The sequence below is a fragment of the Rana temporaria genome, chromosome 1 (genome assembly GCF_905171775.1).
Source record: "Rana temporaria chromosome 1, aRanTem1.1, whole genome shotgun sequence".
Taxonomy (NCBI): domain Eukaryota; kingdom Metazoa; phylum Chordata; class Amphibia; order Anura; family Ranidae; genus Rana; species Rana temporaria.
This window is the reverse complement of record NC_053489.1, coordinates 131,792,516-131,808,852: the sequence shown is the minus strand read 5'-3', so window position 1 is coordinate 131,808,852 and position 16,337 is coordinate 131,792,516.

Below are 16,337 nucleotides of genomic sequence, written 5' to 3'. Positions count from 1 at the left end.
TGCTGCACATCTCTGTTGAGTGTTCTCCGTGTACATAGTACCTGTTTTCTGTCTTTGGTCTTTCTCTAGCAGATTAGGACAATATTACATGATGGAAAAATGGAACATAAAACCAATTTCCAAAATGATGTGTGACATGGGGTTCATTGAAATGTTTAGTGTCATGCACACCATTTTTTTTTAATTGAGCTTAGCTATCCCAACTTATTCAGACATAAGAAATGGCAAAAAACACAACATTGTGCAGTTTATCCAACTTTATTCAAGGTAGCAAAGATTTAGGTAGAGGTAATTATCTATTTTTTTTTGTTTGTTATTGTATTCTGTCTGTTGGTATTAATATTAAAGGACAGATAATAAAAATTGGGTCTTTTCTGAGTGATAATCTGGAAAAGGATTCTAAAATATAATTCAAGACACAAAGTACATTAACATCTGTAGTAATATCACAAAATATGTATCTTTCAAGCAGTAGTATCTGTTGAAAAAGGTTTCTGAGTGTTAAATTATCAAGCTTTTTGTAGGGTAAAAATAATAATTATGGGTAATAATAAAGCCTATTTGTATCATCAGGTGAAGGCATACGATGGAGATAGTCTTCAAGTGTAGAGGACAAACAAGTGTCTAGTTCAGCTTTTCTCAACCTTTTTAATATGGAGGAACCATTGCAATAACGTACCAGTCTCAGGGAACCCCTGTGAATAATTACTGTACCTACAGCTCACAGTACAATTAGCATGATGGTGACTTGAAAGAATGCACCCCCCACCCCCATACAGATAGCTACAATAATAATAATCAACTCTAACATGCAATTTCAAAGGCATTTCCAATATTTTTAAATTTGCTTTCATAAAAATAACCTTACATCTGGTGCATGTGAGCACAGTGGGGTGGGGGCACTTTAATTTGTTTTTAAATTATAAAGAAAAATGTACACTATTGCTTTACATTTTTTAATCATTTTTATTGCTGTCACAAGGAATGTAAACATCCTTGTCAGGTCATCGCTTTCAGGCTTTTCTACCTGCCGGTGGATGCACTGGCTGGTCGCTCGGGTCTGCCAGTGGGACGGGAGAGCCAGAGCAAGTCTCCTGCCGCTTGTTAGGCCAGGTTCACATATGTGTGGCAGCGCTTTAGTTTCTGGGGTCCGGTGCATTTCTGTTCTCCGGTTTAGGTGTAATTCAGGTCCAAATTTATGCCTGAATTTGCACCTAAATCAGACTCAAAAATGGAGGGGTGTGGTCTGAGGAAGGCAGAGTCTGAGAATGGTGGAGTGAGATGCCAGGAGAGAAGCTGAGTGATCCCTCCATGCACTGACAGGACGCACGACTGACCATGAATAGTGAGCGCTCCATGCCGGGAGGGAGACGGAGGACCAGAGCAAGAGTGGTGCGTGTCCCCTTCCATCAATACCTCAACATCTTCTGCTTCTCCTATGACAGCTATACCAGACATTACACAGCTTATCCTGACCGTTAACATTGACAGCACCTCTCAGGTATGCAGGTCTAATTTACCGGGCATAGATATGGGGGAGCGGAACATACAAGATCTTAGACAGCTGATTCGGGCACTCCCAACGAAAGAAGACATACAGTACAGGGGCTGATGGGGGAATGGCTGGGTCCCCTGAGGAAAGAAATAAGAGATGTCCAGGAGAAGATAGAGGTCATAGATCAGAGAATGCACAGAAGTGAGGAATTACAGGAAAAAGCAAATATGCGAATAGCTGTGTTAGACTAAAAAATGTAAGTACAGCATCAAAGAATGATGGAGGTACAACTACAGGCTAAAGAAGCTGAGAACAGAAGTAGAAGAAACAATATACGTATAAAGGGGGCTCCTGAAACTGTGCCAGCATCAGAACTAAGAGTTACAGTGATGAATATGCTTAATAAGATACTGGAAAATCCCCTTGACACGGATATTGAATTGGATCGAGTACATAGGGTCCCTGTAATACGTTATCATGCTCAGATAACCCCCAGAGATATTCTGTGCAGAGTACACTTTTTTAGAGTGAAAGAAGATATTATGAAGGCCTCCTGGCAAAAGAAAGCTATAGAAATCAATAAGGATGAGATACAAATATTCCCAGATTTATGCTGGCAAACGAAGGAAAGACGTAGAATGCTCAGGCCTCTGCTGGACCATCTACAATTTAAAGGGGCCGAGTAAAGATGGGGATACCCAATCTCCCTAACAATTAAAAAGGATGGGAATAATTTTATTCCAATGCTGCGTACACACGATAGGTTAGTCTGATGAAAACGGTCTGATGGACCGTTTTCATCAGACCAAACTGATCGTGTGTGGGCCCCAACGGTTATTAATCCATAGGTTAAAAAAATAGGAACTTGTTTTAAAATTATCTGATGGATAAAAAACCTATAGAAAAAAACAATCGTCTGTAGGTACGTCCATCAGTTAAAAATCCATGCATGCTCAGAATCAAGTCGACGCATGCTTGGAAGCATTGAACTTAATTTTTTTCAGCACGTCGTGTTTTACGTCACCGCGTTCTGACACGATCGTTTTTTTAGCTGATGGTATGTAGGCACGACTGATCATCAGTCAGCTTCATCGGATAACTGATGGAAAAATCCATCAGACCGTTTTCATCAGACTAACCTATCGTGTGTACATAAAAGAACCGGAGCAATTGCCCGAATTGTTTCGATTTCTGGGCTCAGAGGGTATTGAAGTACCCAACTGGACGGGCTTGTTAGGAACGGAAGTATGGGGTGCCCAGCAAAGACATTTAAGAAGACGCAAGATGAGGGAACCATCACAGAAACCCCAAGATATACCTAGTAACTAACCAATAAGAATGACTGCTAAAGTAAAGAACTGGAACAATCTGAGACAAGGAGGAGAAGTGTTCTCCCTCTCCCCCTTCCTCTGTTTTTTTTTTGCCTGGTACCCCCCCCGGCCCCTGACCCCCATTCCCCACCCTTTCCGCTTCCCCTTTTTTTTTCCAGAAGTATAAGCACAAGATATTAGGACAAAAGAACAAAATTAGAGAGGCTTACTATATTAAGGGAGATGGCCCCTATATGGTTGATGGGGTAGAAGTACAAATATATATATATATATATATATATATATATATATATATATATATATATATATATATTTTTTCTCTCTCTTAGAATAACTAGGGGAATGGATATCAAACCTTTTTTTTTTTTTTTCACTGGTTTTTGTTTGATGTGATAAGATATATTTTTTTTTTGGAAAAGAATGTAAGAGGATTATTTTTTAGCACTAATGCACTTAATGCACTAAGTAGGTGAAAGGGGAAAGGTTAATCCTAAGGGAATAGGGAATATGGAGTAGAAAGAAGAAGATGGGGTAAGAAGGGGTAATCATTTTGTTTTCTCTCACAATTAAACCACTTGATGTAACTGAATAAAGGAACACACATTGAGATATTAAGAAGAGGGGGGGGTGAGGGGATAAATAAGGGAAGGGAAAAGGGGTAATAAGAAATAAATAACACACATTTCACAAGTTAATGAGACACCCAGGACACATAAGGTATTAATCGCAGCTTATAGAAGAGGATTATAACACATAAAACACACATAATACACACTAACACTCTATAAGAAATAAAGAGAAATAGGGATGAGGGAAGGGGGGTAATTGGGAATGTATTTTGGCTTATTTATTCTTAGTTATTTTTTTTTTTTGGGGGGGGGCATGCCCTTGATAGATTAACCGCTCCATCACAACTAAAGAGGGAATGGATATGAGATTTTGTAGGGAGGCGTACATGGGTGGAGGGATAAGAGGGAGGGATTAGAATCTGGTCCTATGTTGTTAAATCACAAGGTAGTAAATATTATGAGAGCATATATATTTTTTTTCCTTTTAGGACGGGGGCTGTAGGGGAAGGAAAAACCAAGAGGCATGGGACATATGTTAAAGGATTATGTATAAATATGCAAGAAAGTTAATGAAAGTTAACGAGTGGATGTACGATATAAGATCAGATACACATATACATATATATATATATATATGGATATAGCTTGAAAAAGTACTGAATTAAGTTGATGTTTACAGTAGAAAGAAGTTATATAGAAAGATGTAGATATTTATGTATATATTCATGTGTATATAGGTGTATATGTACAGTATATGTCTATGTCATTGGGGGATACCTGGGAGGGGGAGAGGGAATATGGTATTAACCTCCCTGGCGGTATGATTATGTCTGGAATTTTGTACCAAAAGCGGTACAATTATTTTGCATGGAAATTTGGCATTGTATACTGTAGGCCTGCAATTCTTAGGAATAACTCACTTAAATCTGTCCAAACAAGAGTCTAGTAGACATCCCGGGTATGATAAAGTTTGAAACACAAAATCATAAATTATAATATAATAAATAACTATAAATAATTATAACAAATAATAATGTAATTATAATAAAAATTATTCAATAATGTAATCAAATCAAAAACACTGAAATTTGCTCAGTTGCAGAATTGTCACTGTCATTATTTTTATTTTTTGATGACGAATTTCCCCACAAATTGCTATCGCTCAATTCTGCAAGTGATTCTAATTTATTATCACTGGTCTAAAAGCACTTTTGATGTAAAGGGACACTTTTTGGTTGCTATGGACAATCTCCAGTTTCCAGGCAGAAAGAACAGTTTTTATTATATAAAACTGCATGCAGAACACTGGACTAACCACTAGGGACAAAGGGGATGTGTATTTATTTCATACAGTACTGTAATCTGTAAGATTACAGTATACTGTATATGTATTGTGTTTTTCAGATAGGGAAAACTGCCGCTCCAGGTGAGCACCATAGCTATGACTAAGCATCGAGGTTCAATGTGAAACGCGTCAGCTGTTTATTTCCCACTGTATGCTGTTTTTTGTAGTGCATTTTCTTTTTACCCAATAAAGGGCACGTCTTTTTTAGACTTACTGGAGTGCGGCTGTCCATATACGTTTCTCTCTTTGCATATTGTGTTTTTCACTTTTTGAATTTGGCGCCGAACTCCGTCCCGTGCGTCGTAACGTTGCAGGGAACGGAGCTCGGCGGCACTGTGAATCGAGCGAGGAGACACAGCGGAGGAGCCCGCACACAACCCGGGGACACATCGCAGGATCCAGGGACAAGGTAAGTAACTGGCTCGCGGATATCGCTTTTGGTATAAAAAATTCACCCCGAGCCAGACTCTGGATTACCGCTAAGGAGGTTAAAAGAGGTCATAAGGATATAATTAAAGTGTATGACACTGGATTGCTCAGCGGAGATTCTGATCTACATAACCGCAACCCCCACAGTAAACGCTCTCCTCCGGGTGGAGGATAGGATGGAGGCGTTGGGGTGAGTGTGTGTTTTTTTTTTTTTATAGACGTCGGATCCGGAATCGCATCCTGACATCTGTACACCCAGAGAGCGTGTGTTCTTATGGAAGAGGGTGGGAAAGAGTAGGGAGGGTGGGTTGGTTGGTGGGTCTTTGTTTTTGTTTCTTTTTCCCTCTCCCCCTCCTTTATTCTCTTTTCAATCTGGCCCGCTTCCTCCTCCCCCCGCTGCCAAAGCCATTGACTATAAAAATGACTGAGCCAACGTTTTTGTCGTATAATGCTAGAGGATTGAATATCCCAGAAAAGCGGATAAGACTCCTGACTGAATTAGAAAGATATAAGTCCCAAGTAATTTTTTTTACAAGAGGCACATTTTAAAAGAGATAAGATTCCAAAAATTACAAACCACAGATTTTCGATTGTATATCATAGTACATCATAGACAGCAAAGAGTAGTGAGGTCTCTATCTTAATATCTAAACAAATAGCATGGACAGAATCTGGGGTGATCACGGATGATGAGGGGCGTCTTTTGATAGTAAAAGGGACTCTGAGTCACCAAAAGATCACTTTAGTAAATTTATATTTACCAAATACAGAGCAAGTAAGCTCCCTGGAGCTATACTTACAGATGGTACAACAACACAAAGAAGGAGTTTTGGTGATAGGAGGAGATCTTAATATGGCTTTAGATCCCTTGATGGACTCATCGAAAGGTGCCTCTCATCTACCGTATGTCAGATTGAGGAAAACAAAGAAACTCTTGCAAGAGCTACAAGTAGTAGACAGTTGGAGGGCTGTGCATGCACGGGACAGGGATTACACGTTTTTCTCTTCAAAATATAAGACATACACCAGAATTGATTATGTTTTGATATCTTGAAACATGATCACGTCATTGAAAAGAGCAACTATAGGACCTTTTACGCTCTAAGACCATGCACCTACAAGTTGCACAGTTGAAATAGGAAGAAGAGAAGTTAGAGAGTGGCATTGGAAGATAAACAAAACTCTTTTGAAAGAAGAGGAATATGAGGAAAGATTGAAACAGGAATTCGATTTTTTTTTTTAATTAATGAGACAGGAGAAACATCGCACTTCGGTATTTGGGAAACACACAAATGTGTAATGAGAGGCCTGCTTGTATCAATGGGAGCCCACAGGAAGAGGAAATTGAATGAACAGATAGACACAATGCTCAAACAGATCGGGGAATTGGAAATAAGACACAAAAAATCACAGGCAGAAGCTATAGGTCAGGAATTAGAGAGTATGTGAGAAAAACTCAACCTCTTGTTAATTGATAAAGCCAAAGCTAAAATAACATGGGGGATAAGGATGTTTTATGAATTTGGGAATAAACCAGGGAGAATGCTAGCAAACGCTCTTAAAGAAAAAAAAGAGCAAATTCAGATTAAACAAATTAAAACGCAAAAAGATGGAATGGTAAATACCCCCCAGAAAATATTGCGAGAGCTTATATCAACCAGAAGGTAAATCTACTCCAGAAAGAGCTCAGAAGAAATGGGAGTAGTGGAGATACATTAGAGAGACAGAAATGCCTAGATTATCTGAAGCTATAATAAGAAAACTGGATGTTCCAATTAGCATAGGCATTAGAATCTTTGAAGGTTGGGAAGGCTCCTGGGCCAGATGGATATACCCTGACATATTATAGAATGTTTGCTGAGAGACTGGCTCCCCGATTCATAGCGGTATATAGCTCACAGTGTGAGGGTAAAAATATGCCGACAGAAACACTTTTAGCACATATAACAGTGATCCCTAAAGAGAAGAAAGACCCCTCCCAGTGTCCTAGCCACCGCCGGATTTCGCTGCTCAATGTGGATCTCAAAATATTCACAAAGATTCTTGCCACGAGGATAATAGAATATATCCCTGGACTGATACATTCAGATCAGGTTGGATTTGTCCAAGGGAGGGAGGGAAGAGAGAACATGCAGCGGGTGGTCAATGTAATTTACTTAGCTCGAAAACAGCAGATACCAATGGTGCTAGTTTCCGCGGACGCGGAAAAAGCATTTGACGGAGTAGATTGGATGTTTTTGAAATCAATTTTGCAACATATAGGTCTAGGAGCCGGGATGATGAATTGGTTCAGTGAATTATACTCGAACCCTAGAGCTAGGGTAAAGGTAGAAGAAAGAATATCGGAGTCATTCTCTATCTACAATGGAACGCGACAGGGATGCCCGCTTTCACCTATTATTTTTATTTTAACAATAGAGCCTTTCTTAAGAAAAATTAGAGCAAACCAAAATATTAAGGGTGTACCCATAAAAGAGGAAGAACAGAAACTTGCAGCTTATGCAGACGATTTAATTTTTTTTATCACCTCCCCAAACATATTGTTACCATCACTGTTAGCAGAACTACAGGAATACGGAGAAATTTCCAATTTCAAAGTCAATTATGGGAAATCAGAGGCAATGGGGGTAGAAATAAAAACATGCCTATTGCAGCTGATTTACCACACAATTTGATTTCAGATGGACTGAATCCCATATAAGTTATTTAGGGACAAAAATATCCAAGAATCTAGCTGAGCTTTTCGAGTTTAATTATATTCCAATGGCGAGACAGATCAAATTGGACTTTCAGAGATAGGATAAGGAGATTTTTACTTGGTTTGGTAGAACAAATATTTTAAAGATGAATGTGATGCCAAGACTTCTCTATCTCATACAGACGCTGCCAATTAAGATTCCACCAAGGGAGAGATCTGAAATTCATATGGGCAGGGAAACCAGCAAGAGTACACAGGACAATTCTAACACTCCCAAAAGGAAAAGGAGGGATTGGGGTACCGGACCCAAAAGGATATCAAGAAGCCTCCCACTTAGAGAGAATAGTAGAATGGTGTGAAATAGGACAGAAAAAAACATGGGTACTAATGGAGCAAGCAACAATAGATATACCCTTAGATGGCCTGGTGTGGATACCAGAAGAATAAGTTAGTAACTAGAATTAGTAACTAAAAAAGGTATTTAAAAAAAACAAATATCTCAAGATACCCTAGTCCAATGACCCCACTCCTAGGCACACCGGCATTTTAGCCAGGTTTAAAAGATTCCAGATTTATAGCAATACGTCAAAAAGGGATTAGTAGAATTGTTCATTTCTCCAAAAGTAATCATCTAATGAGTAAAATGAGGTAGACCGAGAGATAGCAGCAGAACTAGACTTTCTAAGAAAGATGCAATTAGATGCATTTATTAGAAGTAAATCAACTATATATGTGGAAGTCAGATCACTAACAGGGTTTGAGGAGCTATGCCTGAAGGGGGAATCATTAAAACACTCACTATCATACTTCTATGCTAAACTAACTGAACTGGAAGCCCCACAGTAACTTACTTTCCTACGGGAATAGGAGAGAGACCTGGGTATAACATTCTCGCAGACACAGAAAAATGGGATTTTGACATATAATCAAAAGGCATCAGTAGCAAATAGATATCAAGAAGAGGGATACTAAGGGCCAGATCCACAAAAGGGATACGCAGGCGTATCTACTGATACGCCGTCGTATCCCTGTTTCTATCTATGCGGCTGATTCACAGAATCAGTTACGCATAGATATTCCTAAGATCCGGCAGGTGTAATACTTTTACACTGTCGGATCTTAGGATGCAGTACCTCGGCCGCCGCTGGGGGCATTTCTCGTCGAAATTCCGCATCGGGTATGCAAATTAGCACTTACGGAGATCCACAAAGCTTTTTCCCTTTGTTTTTTTTCCGTAAGTGTTAGTTTGCCGTCGCAAAATTAGGGCTGCTTTTACAAAGTGTAAACTTAGTACACCATGTAAAAGTAGACCTTTTTTTCCCGCGTCGCTGTCAAATTTTTTTTTTTTTTTTTTTTCCCGCTGCAACTCTTTTTTTTTCTTTTACACCCGTCGCGATTCTCAAAACTCGGCGCAACGTAAATCCGCGCAAAGCACGTCGGGAAAATCGCGTCGGGAGCATGCGCAGTACGTCCGGCGCGGGAGCGCGCCTAATTTAAATGGGACTCGCCCCATTAGATTGGGCACGCCTTGCGCCGGACAGATTTAAGTTACACAGCTGCAAATTCCTGTGCTTTGTGCTTTGTGTATCGGGCACTAACTTGGACAATTTGCGGCAGTGTAACTTAAATGGGAAAAGTTAAGGTACGCCCGCTATTTGTGGATCTGGCCCTAAGTACTTACTATATGGTATAGAACACCAATGAACTTACATTGGATATACCCCCAAGTATCGGAACTGTGTTGGAGATGTAAGGAAGCAGAAGGAAATATACTGCACATTTTCTGGGAATGTGCGAAAATTAAAGAGTTTTTGGAGCTGAAACTATCGAATTAATAATAGGAATGCGGCTAGGAGGAAACCCGGCTGCATTTCTATTGTTTGACATTCCTATTTCAGTAGAAAAATATAAAAAATCTCTGCTGAGACATTTGCTGGTGGCAGCAAGAGCGTGTTTCCCTGTCCTATGGAAAAGCAAAGGCCCTCCATCAAGAGCTCAATGGTTTAGGAGGATTGCAGAAATCCAACAAATGGAGAATCTCACTCTGGCAATGAAGGACCACGACAGTAGGTACCAGAAGACATGGGCTCCCTACATGACATATAGAGAAGAGACGAGAGTTGTTGATTGAAGGAAAGTGGTGGTGGGCGGTGGGGGAGGGAGACTGGGGACATGGTTGGGAGGAAGGGGGTTTCTCCTTTTTTTTTGTTCTGTTGTTATTGTTTGGGTGGAAAATGGGTGGGAAAAAACGGAAAGAAGAGTTTGTAATAAGTTGAATGATAATAGAATGTATATGATCAACAGGATATGTGGAATTATTAACATGTTGTGATTATATCTGTTTGAAACATTGAGGAGAAACTTATGAAAAAGAAAAAAAATATATAAAAAAAAAAAAAATGCACAGGACCCTTTTGCAATCCATTCCATCCCTGCGCGTTATTATACGTATACTTATAAATAAATGTAATTACTTTTATTATACACAGTACTTTTTTTATAGGTAATGCTTATGTTTAATGGAATACTAGTGTAGGCAATTCAGATGGAAATTATTTATAATTTGTTATCATTTTGGGAGTTATGATTAAAGGAAAAGTATGGGATGGGTTAAATAACTAGTACATATCACATTAGTCACATAACAGCTAATCTTTTTTTCCTACCTCTTTTAGTTTTTACAGCATGTGCATATGAACTTTCCCTTCCGCTGGCAAAAATGGTTCATTTTCAGTTTGAAAAGTTTCAGGGGGTGTGTACATCTCCACCAACACACCCCCTGCCTCTGTTCCTCCTCCCCTAAGAGACGTTTATGTGCTGATAGATAGGGAGGGGGAGGAGAGAGAAGTGAGAAGGGAGGGGGAGCAGCTATGCTGTGAAGTCTCAGAAACAAGCAGAGGGAGGAGAGAGGACATCAGTCAAGCAAAATGACAGGGAAGGGGGTGTATCCAGAGTCTATGGCCCAGATTCTCTAAGGACTTACGACGGCGTAGCGTCATGTACGCCGTCGTAAGTCCGAATGAGAGCCGTCGTATCTATGCGGCTGATTCTTAGAATCAGTTACGCATAAATTCGGCTAAGATACGAGCGGCGTAAGTCTCTTACACCGTCGTATCTTAGGGTGCATATTTACGCTGGCCGCTAGGTGGCGCTTCCGTAGATTTCCGTGTTGAATATGCTAATGAGCTAGATACGCCGATTCACAAATGTATGTGTGCCCGGCGTAGCAAGATATGTCGTTTACGTAAGACATACGCCGGCGTAAAGTTACCCCTCATAAAGCAGGGGTAAGTCATGTTAGGTATGGATGTCGGAAACGTCGGAACAGCGTCGTGCTTTACGTCGTTTGCGTAAGTCGTTCGTGAATGGGGCTGGACGTAAGTTATGTTCACGTCGACTAGGCATTGAGCGGGCATAATTTAATTTGAAAATTTGACGTGATACTAAGCATGCGCGCGCATGCGCCGTTCGAAAAAAGCGTAATTTACGTGGGGTCATGATTAGTTTACATAAAACACGCCCCCCTGTTCCTCATTTGATTTAGGCGCGCTTACGCCGGCAAAATTACGATACGCAGTCGTAACTTTAGACGCAAGTGCTTTGTGAATACAGCACTTGCCTTTCTAAGTTGAGCCAGTGTAGAGTAACTATGATATGCTATGCCCGCCTACATTTACGCCGCTGACTGTGAATCTGGCCCTATATTTACACTATTGTCTGGATGATGCTGTATGAAAGTCTGTAGAACCTCCCACATGTATTTATCTTGATTTTAACAGAACAGGGGCACTTCTGAGTGGGCTGGAAAGGTTTATAGATATCAGCAGCTCACATAGAATAGCTGTAAGCAAAAAAAAGGAAACCCATACTTCTCCTTTAAGTGATAAGTGATCATTTTTATTAATATGTATCCTCTGTTGAGATGTTTGTTCTTTCTAAATCTGCCCACGGGGGGATTTCCAAACTGTTAGCTTGAGGCTGCCTGAGGAGTGAAAGTTAAGTTCCGAGGATAGGTGGGTATATAAGGAGGTGCTGTTTGCCATGCGGCTATCCCTGTAGAAAAAGTAATTGGACAAAAAGCAAACCAGTAATGAAAAATGGTAACCAGGAGTGACATTAAGCCCCCTACCGGAAGCGAAGCGGTGGAAGTCACAACACAAGGACCAGGTGAGATGCCGATTACTCAGCGGGAGTCGGGATATTTATTTTAAGCACACTATATTATCTGCTTGTGAGGAGCTTTTTAATTGTTGCCAATACATTTTTTTTTAATTCATCTGGGATTACACTCTTTGGAGATTTCTTTCTTTACATGGTCATTCTGAGCATTTCAGGCCCCATACACACGATAGAATTTATCCGCGAATACGGTCCAGCAGACCGTTTCCGCGGATAAATCCTCTCGTGGATTCCGGCGGATTTTCATGCGATGGTGTGTACACACCATCGCATTGAAATCCGCACCGAAATCCTCTTGCGATGACGTGTCGCGCTGTCGCCGCTATTATGATGCGGCGACGTTCATATAAAATCCAGATTTCCGTCATTAGGTTAAACTTTTTTATTTTCTGAAATTATATGCAAGATAAAGTTTGTCCTTAGAGAGAGAGACACATCTAATGTTCTACTAGTTTAATTTCTAATTTGATAGCTGAGTTAGAAAACATCATATTTTGTTTTAGTTAAATAGCACTCAAATAGCACTAAAACAAGTTTTGTTAAAGCATGTTCAAAATAATTCATAGGATTATTTGTTTATTTTTGTCAAAATCATACATTAGATGCCATTACTATTATAACAATACATTTAACATGTTTTACAAATAACATAAAAAAAATTGAATTAACTCATACTTTGTACATACTTTGTCGAAAGTGAAATTGTATTATTTTAGTATGTTTTGTAGGAAAACCTCTTACAGAAAATAAAACAAAAATAAGGACAAATGGCAATGTTTTGTACACAAGAAAAAATACCAACTAGAAACTCAATCAGACCAAAAAGAAAAGTCATTTGTAACCTTTTTCCAATAATGAGTTTATATTTTTAATGTATGTGTACACTCAAAATTAATTTCTCATTATTTTTTGTATTATGTCCCAAATCGTTTTTCCCTATCCAATCTATTGCAAAGTTTCTGACCTTGAAATCCTGACAGTAGCAGCACTTCCTGTTTCTGGCTGACCACACTAAGCCACTGACTTGCAAGTAGTAACATCATTGTCACCCTATGCATGCCTTAAAGCATTTGTAAAGGTTCAGCTTTTTTTTTTATAACAAACATGTTATACTTAACTGCTCTGTGCAATGGTTTGTATAGAGCAACCCCGATCTTCCTCTTCTCGGGTCCCTCACTGGCGCCCCCTGGATCATCCCCCCTGCTATTAAACACGAATAACATGGTTCTGCCCCACCCCCTGCTCCCTCCTCACTGGTTATGATTGACAGGCAAATATAAGGTGGGGGGGCTGAGGGGGAAGCTGCACACTGAAAGTTTTTTTTACCTTCATGTATGGAATGCATAAAGGTAAAAAAAATCAGCTTTTAGAACCACTTTAGGTTGGCCCTTGGCTGGTCTCTCAGATATGCATCCCAACAGCCAATTGAAGGGGCTCATATGGCAATCTAACAATTCTGCTGCTAGTTAAAAGGAATCAGATTAATATAGAGGACCAGACAACAGATAACCTTCACCTGAACCAATGGAGAATGCAAAGTAACCTCTGCTGGAGGACCCCCTCAGTGGAAATGCTGCTTGCTTTGTCTTTTTGATGCACACTTTTCCTTTTCCAACATCCTGTCCCACTGTACTTCATGGATTGCCTACCAGAGAACAGAAGAGATATGTTCCTCTACTCTTCTGAATCCACCCAGTGGTGTATCCAAGGTATGGCACATATGGCTAGTGCCATGGACACCATATGAAGGAGGAGCAAGTGAGCAGGGACACCAGCATTACAGTTCTTTTTTTCTGAATTTAAAAAGCAGAGCTTTCTCAACTTCTCTCCTTCCTACTTGCTTATGGAGGGGATGGAATTACATTTTCCTGGGCCCCATCATGTCAACATAGGGGCCCAGGAAGTGAGCGTAAAGGAGGGACTTTTTCTTCATTTTCGGGGCGCATGTACATCATGCCGCCCGCCCCTCAATTTGTCCAGGCCGGCAGAGTGATTCTCTGCCCTTCTCCTGTACTTAGGTGCTGAAATGAGGCTGCTTCAAGTTCTGACAAGTTACAGCCAGAGGGGAATGTGGCTGCATGTGCCAAGCTCTACACAGATTGGCAGTGGAGGCTGACAGTCTGCAGTGTGTCCTGACTGTTGGTACAAAGTTATGGGAGCTGTGTGTGCAGGGAGGCTTAGATTGGAGGAATGAGAGGGAGGTATTAAAGCCGGTGAGAGAAGATCTGTCATCCCCGCACTCAGAGCAGCAGCCTGGGATAAAATCAGTGACAACACTGCCCAGTTTATATGGAGCTTGGCATCCTGGGATCCATGTAGATGTGCCTGCTTTTCACTCCACGGCTGAGGCTGCTCTGTGCATCAAAGTTATTTGTGCGAAGAGAAAGATCCCCCCCCCACGGATATGACTGACCCAGGCATAGACCAGCTGGAACTCTGCTTCCTAGCAGAATCCTGGAGGTCCTGAACTGAGGACAGAGACTCAGGTAGGCAGTGATATGGTCAGAGCTTATATTCTACCTCCCTGTCTGTATGAATGCATTCCTGTTTTCTCACAGTATAATTTTTCAGGGAAGCCCCTTCCTCTCAGGCTGATGTCAGGTGGGAGACTCTGTTGCTAGTGACAAAGGTTCAGTGGCAGAGAACCTTCCACCTACCTCTCTGGAATTACCTCCTCTCGGAATACTACACAATCTTGATCACTAGCGATGGGAGTGATTCCAGAGGGACCGACTGGCAGCCTTGTTGCGACCCTGCTTAATTTTGACTGAAAAAAAGGCCCATGCATGGGAGGGAGGATGGTGATGGGGAGATCCAGGAGTGGCTGCGGTCAAACAAACAGGAGTTGTTAGGCCCAAAGGAGCTGAGACTGGAAGCATGTCCTAGGCCTGAGCTGGGTCACAGAGAGTAAGTTAGACCCCTTTCACACTGGGGCGTTTTTCAGGCGCTTTAAAAAATAGCACCTGAAAGAAGCCACATCTGGCAGGATCCCAAGACACTTTGCAATATATTTCCTCCAGAATTGGTATATACTGTAGTAAGGCATGATGCCAAACATAATGAAAAATAGATCTAGGGACCTTTCACATGGGCAGTTACATAAAATCCACCTGTTTTTAATACGGATCTAAACAGAAGCACAATTGCAGTCTATGGGTGAGTAAATGTAAAAAAATAAGCATCCATTTACACCTGATTAACTCCAAGCCTGAATGGCTGCTCAGTATTCAGTGACATGTTAATGAAGTTTTTCTTTAACCACTTGACCACTGGGCACGTAAACCCCCTTAATAACCAGACCAATTTTCAGCTTTCGGTGCTCTCACAATTTGAATGACAATTACTCAGTCATACAACACTGTACCCAAATGAAATTTTCGTCCTTTTTTTCACACAAATAGAGCTTTATTTTGGTGGTATTTAATCACCGTTGGGTTTTTATTTTTTGCGCTATAAGAGAAAAAAGACTGAAAATTCTGTAAAAAAAAATAATTTTTCTTTGTTTCTGTTATAAAATTTGGCAAATTTAGTATTTTTTCTTCATTCTTTTGCATAAATGTGAAAGATGAAGTTACGCCGAGTAAATAGATACCCAACATGTCACCCTTCAAAATTGCACACGCTCGTGGAATGGCGCCAAACTTCGCTACTTAAAAATCCCCATAGACGACGTTGCAGGGTATTGTGGGGTATTGCGGAGTATTGTGGGGTATTGCGGAGTATTGTGGGGTATTGCAGGGTATTGCGGGGTATTGCGGAGTATTGCGGGGTATTGCGGGGTATTGCGGGGTATTGTGGGGTATTGCAGGGTATTGTGGGGTATTGCGGAGTTTTTCGGGGTATTGCGGAGTATTGCGGAGTATTGCGGGGTATTGCGGGGCATTGCGGAGTATTGCGGGGCATTGCGGAGTATTGCGGGGCATTGCGGAGTATTGCGGGGTATTGCAGAGTATGGGGGCATTGCAGAGTATTTTGGGGTATTGCAGAGTATGGGGGCATTGCAGAGTATGGGGGCATTGCAGAGTATGGGGGCATTGCGGAGTATGGGGGCATTGCAGAGTATGGGGGCATTGCAGAGTATGGGGGCATTGCAGAGTATTGCACAGGGAGGGATGGATGGCTGGATCTGTGACTGCATGTGTCACAGATCCAGCCCGCAGCAGCAGCAGCAGCTACTGCTGCTTCCGCTCTCTCCCCTCTCTTCTCTCACACTGTACCGTTCGGTACAGCGAGGAGAGGGAGGAACCGGCTTCATCACATGACGCCGGTTTGTTTACTAGTGATCGCTCCG